The sequence below is a fragment of the Amphiura filiformis genome, chromosome 19 (genome assembly GCF_039555335.1).
Source record: "Amphiura filiformis chromosome 19, Afil_fr2py, whole genome shotgun sequence".
NCBI lineage: Eukaryota > Metazoa > Echinodermata > Ophiuroidea > Amphilepidida > Amphiuridae > Amphiura > Amphiura filiformis.
The window spans coordinates 29,995,081-30,011,553 of record NC_092646.1 but is presented as its reverse complement, the minus strand read 5'-3'; the positions used below and the strand labels follow the sequence as shown (position 1 = coordinate 30,011,553).

General features: G+C 36.9%; 1 long non-coding RNA gene across 1 annotated transcript; it reads left to right on the top strand.

Annotated features, from left to right (window-relative positions):
• Positions 1-7,909: 7,909 nt before the first annotated feature.
• Positions 7,910-11,791, top strand: LOC140140340 (uncharacterized). The gene is made up of 3 exons (XR_011857259.1): positions 7,910-8,189; positions 10,309-10,437; positions 11,120-11,791. It is a non-coding gene; the product is annotated as an uncharacterized lncRNA (long non-coding RNA).
• The last annotated feature ends 4,682 nt before the right edge of the window (positions 11,792-16,473 follow it).

Here is a 16,473-nt window from a genome sequence, read left to right as displayed (position 1 = left end):
ATTTCATAAGAAACCCTTTGATACTTTCACAATATGCTTGTTTCATGTTTGCATATATGTTAAAATAAAGAAATATATAAAGGTAAATATATGCTTATGCCAATTTTGCTCCCAATTGATATTTTTGGACCTTGTCATTTTATTTCGTTCCAATGACCGGTCAAAATATTTCTATTGATGAGTTCTATCCAGAAAACAATCTTTTGTAGCAATAGGGGCAACATGAAATTTTGATGGTTATCCCTATTTATAAGAGAATCGTTTTGTAGCCAAACCTTTAGCTGGTGGTGGTACAAAAGTTACCATACATCATGCAGTTATTGTTAACTACATGTATGCACACAACTCAGGGGCTCAATTCGATCGCTCATTGGATTAATATTATCACATGGTAAGAAATGTGCATTGGACAATCGATTACTATAATGGTTTAGTACTTCATATTTCGGTTTAATCTTCAATAAGCGGGTTTATGGCTGAAAAGGTCACGGTGAATTTGCCGTGGACAAAACTGCACTATGAATTGTGTGAAGTCCCCAAACTTCGGTTCGCGGTCCTTGCGTGTTGGCGAGAAGAAAATACGCCATAACGGTAGTGAAAGCCAATAGTGCTGATGTTTTCGACTCAAAGGCACCTTATATTGTTCTCCCCCTCCCGATTTTATATCCCACACCCATTCTAAATAATTGCAGTGCTGCCATAACTTCTACAAGTTTTATTACACCTCCGCGGTGCACCCGGCCAATTTTTATGTTTTGCTATAATGAATTATTATACTTTGCCTTGTTGATAACGTTTTCCCTTCAGACTATAACACTGCCTGCGATTCTGTTTCTAGGTCGTGATCTGATTATTCTTTGTTAATTTTAAAATAAATATCAATTGAATATCTCAGATTACTAAACTCACAGTTTGCCAAAAACGTTTTAGGAAAAAAATACTGCTCCAGTGTGCATCATTCCGCAACGCGAAGTTTGCATATATATGCAAATTATGAAATTAGGGTGGTTTGGAAAAGTTTATCCTACCTAAATCAGTCACTTACCAAAAATAGCTTGCCATTATGCTATTCACCTTGTGCTGTTTTAAAATACATGTTTGGCTGCTATATTAAAAAGAAATTCGTACGAAGGCATTTTGCATCATTCCGCAACGCTTGGAATTGCCCTTAAGTAAATATTACTCCTAGCGGGACCAGATTTGTATAAAAACACACCCTAGCGGGACCAACTTTTTATCGGGACTAGTTTTCGATGAAAGTTCCCATTAAGACCAAGTGCACAAATGATAATTATTGTACCAGAAGTGACTTTTGAAAGTGAAAAAGTCACATTTTAGTTCTATTCTTTTTTTTTTCAAAAATTTTTAAAAATAAGATACGTGGGCATGTAATCAGAAAAAGTAATACCCATTTGAAGACTAGAAAAGGTCAATTTGATATCCCTAGCGGGACTAGAAGAGACTGGTATTCCTGGAGAGAGCCTTTTTTGGATTTGATACCCCCAAGTGGAGTCTCGAGACTAGCGTTAGTTTCGCTTTTTTCCGGATCGATTCAATGGAAAATGCTACTAAACAATCATAGTGTTAAATAATGTAAACCACTAAAATGATCATGATTGCCTCAGGATGAAGTGGTGGCGCTATTACAGTAACTATGTAAACAGGTGAATGATTCTGATTGGTTTGTGTTGAGGTAATGAGCTATTTTTAGAAATGATGTAATTTGGTATAATTATGGTATAATTAGTGGGTGATTATTCTAGAATGGTAACAAATTAAATATAAAGCCTGGATAATAAATAATTTGGAGAGCAAAATAGAGTTACAACAGGGAACTCTGTGAAACTAATCTTAACCAGTGGTACAAAAACTTCGGTTCGTGGTTCTTGTGTGTTGGAGAGAAGAAAATACGCCAAAGACGGTAGTAAAAGCCAATAGTGCTTGATTGTTGATGCTGACTCAAAGAAGTGACAGACTGAAAAATACTGTGGTATTTTACTGGACTAATATAGTGTGTTATATGACTGTCAGCAGATTAGTAGGATCAAAATATGACACAGCTACCACATGACCCCCAAAAATGCAACAGAAGGTTTTTTTTGGTATTTTCTTGCAGTATGATGTCTAACAAATAACATATCAAAAGTTTAGAAAAATTAAACTTGGGCGAGGGGTCCAACTGTGACGTAATCAAAATGGCCGCCAAAAGCAGGAAAAATACCCATTAATCTACTGATATCATCCATTTTTCACTTGTTATTGTGGGTTCCACTGGTAACAACCTTGTTCAGAAGTACATTACTGGATGTAGTAATACATCTTTATATTGTGGTATTCAGATGTACCAATCGATTTGACAGCCAGAATGAATTTCAAAATGGCCGCCATTTTGGTATTTTGACATATATAATCAAATCATGCACGTAATTGTAAAGCGAAACTTGGATTTTGGCGATGGATTTTCTAAAAATAGCCAATTTCCTTTGTACCCATATTCCATTAAAATTTATATAGAGGTAGGCATACGAACCAAATTGGCAGCAAGAGTGAATTTCAAAATGGCCGCCATTTTGGTATGTTGGCTTATTGACTTAAATTATGCACGTATTGCAACTTAAAACTTAAAGCGACAGAAATTCTAAAATAACCAACATCCTATGCACCCATAGTACCATCAAAATTATACTTTTAAGTAGGCATATGTACCAATTTGGACGCCATATAGCATAGCTGTCAGCTATAATCACCATGTTGCTTGCAGTATATTCTTTAAGTACACAAAATTCATTTTATCACTTCGAACAATCCATCCCCAGTCACTTGGATTCATACCATCACTTTTGCACATCCAATGCATGACCTGTAGATACGTTCTCCTGGAGTAAAGCGTTGCAGCAGAGGTTGTGGATGGAAGTCTTTCAGGTTTAACAAAGTTCTTTGCTGTGCAAACTTTTTTGGAAAGAAACCTGTACCGTAAGGATTCCAAAGACTCTGATTGCTGACCACTAAACAGGGACACTATTGCTTTGCAGCCTTCACTTAATACATATTCTTGATCCATATTGAGAATGCAAATGCCTTGGAACAAACTTGTAATACAGGATCACCAGTGATGATTTTGTTGAATACAGACTTGCCTACCCCAAATATTCTTGAAGTAGTGTCGCAACCTGAAAACGCATGGGCAAACAAAAAATCCGAACAAATGTCATAACTGAGTAAGCGCGTCAGAACATTGATATCATACACATATGGTTTATCATTGTCAGACAGAAAGTACAAGTCTTTACCGTCCATTTCTGCATAATGAAGAAGTAATACCAACAGATGTGTCTTCTACAATTAGGGTTGTTGACTTAAATGATGCCATTGCGACTGCTTCTTTCACTGTATCAACATGTGCATCTTCTTCAGCGTGTATCACATGGCATCCTTTCTGTTGCATATGGTCCCCAATTAGTTTAATGAGAATATGTTTGTTCAGATCATTTGAGAAGAAGGCCTCTTTCTTGCCAGCAAATTGCCAGCATCTGATAAGTCTACCTTATTTGCAACCCGACTCTTGTGAAAGATGTATGATTATCAGAAGAGAAACTCCATCAAGAACATAGTGATCAATCCTTGGAATTGTCTCAGGGTCATCAGCCTCTGATAAGGGGCACATCACATATGACGTGCTCTTGATCACATTATATGTAATTATGACAATGTAATCAGTCAATATGGTGTGGTAACAACTGGGTTAAGTGATCACTTTTTCACGTACTGTACAAGGAAGTCACCCAAAGCAACATTCAACGAGCATAAAAGAGTTAAAGTAAGATCTTTAAAGAATTACAGCAAGGAATCTTTTATTGATAAGTTGTCTGAAACTGACTGGTCTGAAATATTGTTATGTAACGATGTTGATAGAGCTTGGTCCATGTTTTGTAACATATTCTTGAACACTCGTGACTCTGTTGCTCCTCTAAGGGAAGTTCGGATTAAACAACGCTCTGAACCATGGATGACAAGTGAGATTATTGATAACATCAGAGAAAGAGACTGTTTGCTTGCAAAATTTAATAAAAACAAGCATATGTCTGAGTATTATAAAGAGTACTGTAAGTTACGTAATAAAGTCCAAAGAGACATAAGATCTGCTAAACAACAGTACATGTTGCATAAGATTGAGGCAAATAAAGATGATTCTAAAAAGCTCTGGAAAAATCTCAAAGAGCTTGGGTACCAAAACAAAACAAAAGACTCTACCAATATGGTTTTAGATATTGATGGTAAAAAGTGTTTTGAGAACAAAGAAGTTGCTAATCATTTCAATAAATTCTTTACTGGAGTTGCTGCCAAACTTGTTGGTGAGCTAACTGAGCCAAGTGGTCTTTATGATGTTAACTCCAACAGGTTCCAAAGCTATTACAGTCATATCAGGAATGGATCCTTTGATCTCCATGAGGTCAGTGAGACCTTTGTCTATGATGAGCTAACCAATCTTAACATCGATAAAAGCACTGGCTTAGATGGCTTGCCGGCTCGTTTTCTGAAAGATGCTGCAGAAGTCATTAAAACTCCAATCACATCTATTATTAATCTCTCTATCAGGACTGAAGTGTTTCCAAGTGAAATGAAAATTGCCAAGGTCAAACCATTATATAAAAAGAAGAGCAGGTTGGAAGTAGGCAACTACAGACCTGTTAGTATTTTGTCTGTGGCCTCCAAAATTTTGGAGAAGGCAGTGTTTGTACAATTTAACAGGTATCTCACGGAAAATAACATCTTGTTTAAATTTCAGTCAGGTTTTAGAGGTAAATATTCCACAGACACATGTCTTATCTATCTTCAAGATCATATCAGAAACCAAATCAGTGCTGGTCTGTTTACTGGAATGGTGCTTCTTGACATCCAGAAAGCATTCGACAGTGTTAATCACTCTATTTTATGTCAAAAGCTTACTGCTCTGGGAATGAACTCCACTAAATGGTTTGAGTCATATCTGAATTGCAGATCTCAGATTGTTAATGTTAATGACTCAGACTCCAACTCTATGGCTTTAACATGTGGAGTTCCACAGGGAGTATCTTGGGTCCCATTTTGTTCCTTTGTTATGTGAACGACATGCCCAACTGTGTTGATTGTATGCTCCTTCAGTATGCAGACGATAGCGCTCTTTTGGTTTCTGATAAAGATACGTTAAAAATTGGGCAGCAGCTTAGCAAAAATCTCGAAAGCTGTAACAAATGGCTCATAGATAATAAACTTTCTCTCCACATGGGTAAAACAGAACTCATTCTTTTTGGAACAAAACGTAAATTGAAGAATTGGCAAAATTATACCATTCAGTGTGAAGGGCAAACAATTCATGCTACTCCCTCAGTCAAATACTTAGGCCATTTTCACGTACTGTACAAGGAAGTCACCCAAAGCAACATTCAACGAGCATAAAAGAGTTAAAGTAAGATCTTTAAAGAATTACAGCAAGGAATCTTTTATTGATAAGTTGTCTGAAACTGACTGGTCTGAAATATTGTTATGTAACGATGTTGATAGAGCTTGGTCCATGTTTTGTAACATATTCTTGAACACTCTTGACTCTGTTGCTCCTCTAAGGGAAGTTCGGATTAAACAACGCTCTGAACCATGGATGACAAGTGAGATTATTAATAACATCAGAGAAAGAGACTGTTTGCTTGCAAAATTTAATAAAAACAAGCATATGTCTGAGTATTATAAAGAGTACTGTAAGTTACGTAATAAAGTCCAAAGAGACATAAGATCTGCTAAACAACTCATAGATAATAAACTTTCTCTCCACATGGGTAAAACAGAACTCATTCTTTTTGGAACAAAACGTAAATTGAAGAATTGGCAAAATTATACCATTGAGTGTGAAGGGCAAACAATTCATGCTACTCCCTCAGTCAAATACTTAGGCCTGACTATTGACCAGTGCTTGAATGGTGACGAAATGGGTCTTGGTGTCATAAAAAAGTAAATTCTAGACTCAAATTTCTTTACAGACAGGCAAAGTTTCTTGATCAAAATATCAAGAAAATTTTATGCTCTGCTCTTGTACTTTGTTTGTTTGATTACTCTATTTCTTCTTGGTATGCTGGCACACATAAGCAGATGAGTAAAAGCCTACAAATTGCTCAAAACAAAGTTATCAGATTTATTTTAAATAAGAATTGCATGTATCATATTACAGAAGATGATTTTAAAGATCTTAATTTCCTTAACATACAAAATAGGGCTAAACAACTCAGGTTGAACCATGTTTTTGATATTTTTAATGAAGTTGGCCCAGACTATCTTAGTTCAAATTTTACCAGAGTTTCAAACGTGCACCAATACAGTACTAGAAACAGTGCTCAAAATTTTCGTGTTCCAAAATCCACTACCATCACTTCTGGCTCTTTTTATTATAATGCCATTCAGGATTGGGCCAACTTACCATGTGCAATCAAATCAATTTCTAGTAAACCAAGTTTCAAAAAGTCTGTAAAAACTCATCTTTGTAACCAAATTTAGTTTCTAATGATTTTAATCATGTTTAAAGATTTTATTTTACTTTTAATATTCACTTGTATATATATATTTCTTTGTATGTTTTTATATGTATGTATGCCTTTTGCCCTTCTATGTATAAAGGACCCCTTCGGAAATAAGCCTTTGGGCTTAAAGGGCTATTCTGTGATATCTCCTTGCTTTGTTTTTTGTGTATTATATGTTATTATTCTTAATGCATTTTATATCTATTACCTTGTATTGTTGTATGTGCAATATGGAGATACCGAATCAAATCAAATCAAATCAAATCAGACGTCCAAGACTTGGATAAATATTGATTCAACAACAACTGTATGTAATGTAGATGTTAATATAATTTTAGACGAAATCGTTCTAGAAAGGGTAGATAATACTAAAGTCCTGGGAGTAGTCATAGACGAAAACTTAACATGGAGGTGTCATATTAACTGTATAGCAAAAACTATTTCAAGGAATATTGGTGTAATGAACAAACTCAAATTCTTTGTACCAGATCGCATTCTTTATACTCTATATTGTACCTTTATTCAACCTTATTTGAACTATGGAATATTAATTTGGGGAAATACGTGCAAAACATATTTGGATAAAATTATGAAACTCCAAAAATGGGCGATACGGACAGTGGCCAGTAGTCATTACAGAAGTCATACAGCCCCCTTGTTTGCCAAATATAACATTTTAGCAAACAATGACACCTATAAATTAGAATTGGGAGTTTTTATGTATAAGTACAGTATTAATGAATTACCGAGCTTATTTGACAGTTTATTTACCTTACGATCTAATATTCATGATTACCAAACAAGAAACGATAATAACTATAACTTGACTAAAAATAGCAGGGTTTTCACCGATCACGCTGTCCGTACAGCTGGTCCTATATTATGGAACTCATTGCAAAAATCTTTAAGAGCGTCTTATTCAGTGAAACATTTCCGGAACGTGTACAAAAGACACTTAATTTCAAAATATGATTAATTGACGAGCATTGTATTTTTTTTTGGTTCTTGTTTGTTTGTTTGTTGTTTTTAATTTCTATTATTTGCTGTTGAGTTTTCTGTTTGGTAACTTTTCTGTTAAAGGGGATGGCTACCTCTGGCCTTACTGGCCTTTCGGCCATCTCCTCCATGATTCTTTGATGGTATTTTAATGCGTATTTTGTATTTTTATGTGAATTGTGGAAATAAATAAATGAATGAATGAATGAATAAGTCGCATGATCATGTATGGCTTGTAATAGTGGTGCAATGGTTTGGTCATAAGTGACCTTGACAGTCCAAGCAGATGCAAGGGATAAATGCTGATCAGGATGTTAATGTGCAAAACCTGTTCAAAGTAGGTAAAGATACAGTCAAACCAGTACGACGGCAACTTTCGCATACGACCGTTAAAAGGTCAATTTTTACCGGTAAGGACTTTGGTGGACGACATTTGCCCCCGTAGGTATGAGGAATGATATTTTTTCCCGCTGATTTTTAAACAACTTTTTGACAGTTCATTACAGAAAATAAAAATCATCAATCGACGGTTTATACGTAAAAAATTACATGGATGTTGACTTTGTTTAACTTTTGATACCAAATTTACAAATCTGAAATGCCATCATCGCCGGAAGTCATTTTGATGTGTTCACTGCTTGGGTCACGGTAAGTAATGTTCTCGTCATGTTTACATTATTCAAGAGGTGTGAATTTGCCGTATAAAACAAAATAACAGTTAGAGAATAATAAAATATAAAACTATAATATGTTAATTTTATGTTGAGGTGAAATTTGTGAGCGGCGGACTCTCTTATTTGCAATAAATTGGAATTATAATCGAGGCTCCATGCGGACCTTCGCCGACATCGGTCAACGTAAAGGTTGCCGAATTCTGCGCCGTGTATGCACAGCGTACACTGAACTATAATAAAAAATCGAGAAAATTCGGTAGAACAGTGCTGATTTTGTGCAAATTAACACATGTTCATTTTCATGTGTTAAATAGGGTCGGTGTTTTTATTATCAAACTATTGTTAATTGAAATTATAATTTTTTATAAAGTTTTGTCATGCATTTTTATTGCATGTCATGCAGATAAATTGACAACAAACAAAATGAAACATGCATGACATATTTACTGCTTTCCTTTCTGGAATGATCTCTGCAGTATTTAATAATGGTCATCAGGTCAGGCTGTCAACTCTCACGCATTGGCGTGAGGCGTGCCGTGTGAGTCTCACGCACTGGGTCACTTTCTCACGGTCTCACACGATCACGCCAGGTAGTATAATCTCACGCCTCACACAAAAAGCTGGAAAATGAGTAAAATCTCGCACATCATCAAAGTTATTTATTGTCCCCACCCCCCAATCAATTTTAATTTACGCAAAGCTTTACGATGCCTAAAATCTTGATAAATCCCTTGATTTCAATGTGCCGTAGCTTTTGTTTTGGTTACAGAACATTGAAATCAAGAATTTTATCAAGATTTAAAATCTCGATCAATATCTTAAATCTCTATAAAATTGAAATTGAGAATTTTAATTGATTTTAATGTTCCGTAGCTTTTATGCAAAGCTTTACGATGCGTGAAATCTCGATAAAATCCTTCATTTCGTAAAGCTTTACTAGGCCTAAAATCTTGATAAAATTTAAATTGATAATTTTAATTGATTTCAATGTTCTGTACCTTACTCAAAGCTTTACGAGGCCTAAAATCTCAATAAAATTGAAATTGAGAATTTTAATTGATTCCAATGTTCCGTAGCTTTTACGCAAAGCATTACTAGGTCTAAAATCTTGATAGATTCCTTGATTTCAATGTGCTGTACATGTAGCTTTACGGAACATTGAAATTGAGAATTTTATTGAGATTTTAGGCCTTGTAAACCTTTACTAGGCCCAAAATCTCGATAAAATTGAAATTGAGAATTATACTTGATTTCAATTACCCATAGCTTTTACGCAAAGCTCTACGATGCCAAAAATCTTGAAAAAAGCATTGATTTCAATGTGCCGTAGCTTTTACGGAACATTGAAATCAAGAATTTCAATCAAGATTTTAGGCATCGTAAAGCTTTACAAGGCCTAAAATCTCAGTAAAATTGAAATTGAGAATTTGAATTGATTTCAATGTTCCGTAGCTTGTACGCGAATCTTTACGAGGCCTAAAATCACAATAAAATCCTTTATTTCAATGTGTCATAACTTTTACGGAACATTAAAATTGAGAATTGTATCAAGATTTTAGGCCTCGTAAAGCTTTACTAGGCCTAAAATTCAATAAAATTGAAATTGAGAATTTTACTTGATTTTAATGTTCCGAATGCAAAGCTTTACGATGCCTAAAATCCTGATAAAACCAGGCCTAAAAGTTGTGTGTGATGATCAAGTTTACTTTTGCGTGCAAATAAATAGGCAAACAATTTCCCAATATATTTTGAATTTAATGGTAGGCCTACTGATGAGACTATAGTATCTAGGCCTCCCATGTAACTCTTTTACATGTAAGTGCAGCATGAAGGAGGCCATTTTCAGACAGTGGCGTAGTGTCATTGGAACGTCCCCCCCCCCATCGATTGCAAAATTTAGAAAATCCCACAGGAAAATTGCTGAAAAACGGCTTGTGCCTCCCCCCATCAGACCTGGTGCCCCCCAATCATGGTCGGCACCACTGCCCCCCCCCCCCATATGATGACCCATGCTACGTCACTGATTTCAGAATCCTGGAGGAAAACATGTTTGTTCTTGTAAAATGTGTCTCTTCTTGAATTTCCTCAACTAGGTGATACCAGTGATGTCAACTTGAAGTGAATTGTACAGTTGCAGGCTCAGCAACTGCTTTCAGGAGATGTTAGTTGTGTGGCTTCCAAATCAGAATGTATAGTGATGAACTCAACAGTACAAAACGCTGGTATGTACATTCATTCCAATAAGCGCTCATGCCCCAATAAGCGTCCACCCACTAGCAGGTATATTCAATTTGCTAAAGGATACCATTAATGTTGAAGTGCTATAGATGTTACACATCCGGTGTAAACTTGCAATACATTTTCTACATCAGAAAAGCTACTAGAACGTCTCAGGACCCTTTTTTAACGTACGTAAATTCATCTCTAATAATCGCTCCTCACAAAATATTAGGTAAACCAGGCAAAAAATAAGCGCCCACCCAAAATGACTTTGTTAAGCGCCCTGGGTGCCTATTGGAATGAATACGGTACTAGAAAAATCAATTGAGAATCGTAAAAGAATTCAAATTTCTTGCCGTCATTCCTTTTCACCACTGCAATCCCAGATTTTTACAGAGCCCCCAAAGTGGCATGGAAAAAAAAAAATCTTGGGGCCCGACATACTATCCTTAACTTGGTAACTCGGAGCCCATCTTGGTAACTTGGGGCACAGACTTAGTAACTTGGGGCCCGCATGATATTAACTTCACTTGAAGCCCCAAGGTAGTATTTTAGTTTTTTAGTGCTCTGATTTTGATGTGCAGGCCCTAATTTATTGTCGGGCCCAAGCTATTAAGTCAGGCCCCAAGATATTTTTTATTTCCATTTCATTTTTAATTGATATTTTGGTTTATTTCTTTACAGATGAATTTTGAACTTATACTGGTGGAACCACCTGCAGCAACAAGCTAATTAAGCAAGAGACAGATTGAGATGATGATACAGTGATGATGATGCTCCATAACAATCAACTGTGCCATATATCATGTCAGCAATTCAACTAAGTTCAAGCGAATTAAACTTTGAGGGGAAAATTATTGACAGAAAAAGACATCTCGTCAAAATGGCTGGTAGGGCCTACATGTAGACCTACCTATCTATAGGCTTAGTGGACTAGCTGGTAGCCTAGCCATCACCTACTGTTAATTTGATACTTTACAACAGTGAAACTCTTAATTTAAAATTATGATAATGTGTTTGTGTACTGCATTAAGTCAACAAATTAATATTGGACACAGTGGTAACTATGCAAGTTAAACAAAGGGTGAGTTTTAAGAAAGGTGAGTTAAAGAAAAGACGAGTTACCCCCCCCCCCCCCCAGATTAGGGTTTTTTGTCAATTACCCTACACAAAGTAAGCTAAAGGCAAGTTATGACAAAGCTATCAAGTCCCATCGGTGAGTTACGACAAGGCCATTAAGTCCCACCGGCAAGTTACGACAACACCATCAAGTCCCACCGGCGAGTTACGATGACACTATCAAGTGATTCAAGTCCTGTTCACCAGTTGAGTTTCATGATGGTAAGAAAAAATCCACTTTACACTTAATCAGATTATATCTTAACTCGCCAATGGAACTTGCTGTAAAAATCTTAACCTACTGATAAGACTTGCCATAACTTGCTGATGGGACTTGCTGTAAATTTTAATTCGCTGATTGGACTTGCCATGAAAATCTTAACTCGCAGGCAGGACTTGCAGTAAAAATCTTAACTCACCGGCGTATTCTCAGCAGGGGTCACTCTTTAATATCTGCAGGGACCAGGGGGTAACTTATCTAACTCGCCATTTTCTCTCGCTCTAGCTCGCCCATTTTTCACTCGCCATTTAATTTTAAGGCCAAAAAGATAATTGTTTGTTTGTCCTTCACAGCTTTGAAAGAGGAGGTGCAGGCGGGCGGGCGGATTAAAAAAAAATATAAAAAATTAATTTGGAGTGTTCCTGGATACAGAGCCATTAGAAAGTCTGGCTTTATCTGTTTTCCCTTTTCAATTTTTTGTGTGAGTATTTTGAATAAAATTGGAATGATCACAGATCCTGGTCTGTGGAATGATGTAACTTCTAATCAGATAGTCATAAAGGGGGGCTACATTAGTTTTCCAACAAAGACAGTTTGATTGGATTGTTAAGGGGTGGTGCAATAATTATGTGTACCCCAGGGTGGTGAATTATAGGGGTGCAAAAATTTTGGCAGGCCAAAAGGGGGGCAAGCATTTTTGGCAGGTCAAAAGGGGGGTCAAGATTCAATGTAAGGTTTTAAATTCGGGTTCCCAAAATCTTGCATGTGTAAGGGGGGGGGCAAAGATTTTTTTGCACGACAAAAGGGGGGCAAAGGTTTTTGGCACATCAAAAGGGGGGGGCAAAGGTTTTTTGGCACGGCCAGAGTGGGGCAAGCGATTTTTGGCAGACCATTTTGAGAATTCACCACCCCGGGGGTACACATAATTATTGCACCACCCCTAAATCAACATTACTGATGTCAATATAATTAGGGGCTGTCAGTTTGGAAGAGGAGTCATAAATTTTCAACTGGAGCTTGCAACTAAAGTGACATTAAAAAATTGGTCAAAATTTGGCTGTTACAATCAAAATGTGTGCATGGTACACATGTTTATAATGACAAGATTTTGAATACTGTGATTTGAAAAGAAAAATTAGTTCAAGGGATTCAGGTTAGGCGACGAAAAACAACACCTTGTTATACGGGCGGACTGAACTTTCAAGTAGGGTCGGTCAGTCAAGTCTCTTTTTTTTGCAAAATGACCCCCTAAATCACCAAAATCTGTAATATTCTGCAATTTGGGGAAATACAAAAAAAAAAATTGTTCCTGATATTTTAAAAATTTGGGTCGGCATTCCTTTGTACAGGAAAATTTGTTTCCCAAACTGGAAAATTTGGGTTGATCAGGCCCAAAGAACAGGCATTTCTTTTTTCGTCGCCTTATCATAACATCCAAAAGTGATAATGTAGCTAGTCTGTGAAGCAGGTTCTTAGTGAACCTTTAGGCAATAAAAAAAAATGATTCCCAAAATGTGCTTATGATTTGAAGTTATGTTTTGTGTGTTTTTGATAACATTGGTGTAAAAACTACTTAGTTAGGGTTAAAGAAGCCATCCCATTTTTGGTTCAGCATGTTCAAGTTCCTTAGCGAATAGGTCAAGGATGAGATTTTTGTCCATGTCAATTCTGTTCAGTCACATCAAAGTGAAGCATGTCAGTTCCTATGTTATGTGGAGTACTGGCCAGGCACTATGAAGTTTTGGATGAGAAAACAGACATTCTGATGAGAAACAGCGAAAATGAAAAGATTGTTTTTGGATGAGAAACAAATAATGTTTGTGATGAGCTAAATTTACTGGGGATTATCCCGGGGGATTATCAACTGTAGTGTTCCCAGTTTCAATGAGACAATAATAATAGACACATACTATGATGAGAAAATTTATCTCACCACAAATAGCAATATTTTCTCATCAAAAAAAAAAAATTTAAATTCTTTTCATTTTGGCCGTTTCTCATCAAAATCTGTTTCTCATCATGACCTTCCTCTAGTTTCGGCACACTTTACACAAAAAACAAAAAAAATTTAAAAAAAAGGAAGTTATAGACCCCAAAATTACTTGTTATTCAAGGTTGGAAAGTGGAGAAATGCTGCTAAGAGCTCAGGCAGGAGATTTTTCAACTGATCAGCTTTTTTGACTATTTTTGGTTCTCATCTTTTTTCAAGCAAAGCCACTCTCATGCATGAAAGCTGGATAAAGTATGTACATTCTTCAGAAAAATTTATGGGGATGTGCCACACAGACTTTCGGATGCTGACTTTGTCACGAAAACACCCAAATTTGCCATAATTGGGCGCTTTAAGGGGCACTTTTTGTCCCATTCGCTCGTGTAGCGAGCGAAAAAATGGGTCCAAATTTTGGGGGAAAAAGCCACTTTTTCAAAATCTGCCGCCCTCCAGTCAAAATTTTGAAAAAAAGGTCCACATTTTCAAAATCAGCCCCCAAATAAATCATGGTTAATAGGCAACGAAAAAAAAGAAACCCTGTTCTACGGGTGGACGAAGTAGGGTTGGTCGGTCGGCCTTTTTTTGTTTTGGAAATGACCCAAAAAATTACCAAAATCTGTAAATAATTTGCAATTTGAGAAAATACAAAAAAAAAAAATTGTTCCTGAAATTTCCGAAATTTGGGTTGACAGAGGAAAAATTTATTTTGTGTATTAAAAAAATTACCATTATCTGTAAATAATTTGCAATTTGAGAAAATACAAAAAAAAAATTTGTTCCTGAAATTTCCGAAATTTGGGTTGGCAGAGGAAAAATTTATTTTCTAATTTGTTCAAAATCTGGGTCGGTCGGGCCCGCAGAACAGGGTTTTCTTTTTTTCGGCCCCTTACTGGCCTGTTCCTATGCCTATGGCTGTGAGTTGTAGAATTGGGGTCTTGCATACTTGACTTGATTCGCTTATTTGCGACTTGACACATTAATTGGACACAAAAAGCGCAGTGATTAATAGTGCGCTACGCACAGGCCCAGCGCTTAAACGTTGATCAACAAGTCTCAAGCTTCATAGGTTGTTGCTGACCACTTCGGCCCCTATCATTCCATAAACCATTTAACACAGGGCTTTACAGCTCCCGGTTGCAGCTAAGAAGCACACACATAACTCATTCCACAATTATCCTTCACAGCCAGGATCAGCTCCCCGAGTTTCGTATGGGTTTAATATTACAATGAGACAATTAGCAGTGCGTTCCTTGTCCATTGGAATTTCAAGCTAACCCAATTTTTAACACCAAAGTGTACTAACCACCGCCAGGGTTTGAAACCGCAACCTCTTGCACTAGTCTAGCGCCTTATCGATTAACTTGACTGCTTCTGTCAAGCATTGTGTCCATTTATTATGAATGAATTGTTTCAATGTTACGGGCCCGATGCATGGAATTTAATACTGGTGCGGTGATCGCAATATATACGACCCAATTCGAGCGCAGCGAGTGGAGCGTCTAACGTCGTGGGGTCCGCTTAGGCCCCCTTGTCATTTTCAGTGAGCATGTGCATATTTCACTGATTACAATATTGAATCATGCGCATAAAGTTAATTGTGTACATAAAGTTAATCGCGCACAGCATACACACGTACAAGGGCGGTTTGTTGGCACACTTGCGGTTACGCGTGCCGCAATCGCTTAAAATTATTGACGCCACTACCGAACTTGGAAGTGAATCAATGTATAGTAAATTGCTGTGAACATACAAAGCGTGCACTTTGTTAACACCGGCTACACCGCAGAAGTCATATACGCGCTCTCGATCATCAATGATTTACTTCCAGCAAAATAATAGGGAGTTTGTAAATCTAGCATGTCTAGGCCTAAGGACGCACTGAACAATCATTGATGTGCGTCCATGGAGTTGGATGCATAAATTGTTCAGTGTGGCCTTAAAGGGCTTAGGCCTAGATTTTTGACAAACTCCTAGTTTGCCAGCCCATAATAGATCTGCCCAAGTGCCCAATACACTATAAAAGAATATTTAAATTAGCACACACAGTTTCAGTTCATGAATTTTCAGTAAGCTTATCGAGTGATGATCATTCACATGCCACAGTGCAGAGAGGCATCAGCCCAGATCGTGTCCGAGCTTGGCTTTGGATCTCAATATCTTAATATCAAGTAGGCCTAAGCTTTATATTACATGTTATACGGGCCAGGTAAAGAATCAGACCAGCAGCGACCGCCGCCAGCGCAGTAAGACAACACCCGTGGCCGTGTCCTGGGCAGCTCTGGGCCTGGCGAGCTCAATGACCAACCAGGCCGGGAATTTCCCGTCAGTCATAAAGATTATCAATTCCAACTTTGATTTCGAAATAGAAAATACGCCGATTATCGTCAGTGAGTTTGAAAAATATATAATTACAAGCATTTTATGTTAACGAATTCAAATTCATAAAAGAAAGGCAATATATTTAATTGTTTTTAATAATTGAAGGTAATATTATTGATCATGGCTGATTGTGCGTGTACGCAGTACGCACAGCTCAGAAAAAACAACAAACTTAGGGTGTGAATTTGCCGTATAAAACAACCAATTTGTATAAGGTTAGGGGTACAAATTTCATTTAGGAAGCGTCTAACACATGGGAAAATATCAACGGCGACGAGCTCAGAAAAAAGGTGTTTTGAAGGATTTTGTAAAACGCGTCGGTGAATGCGT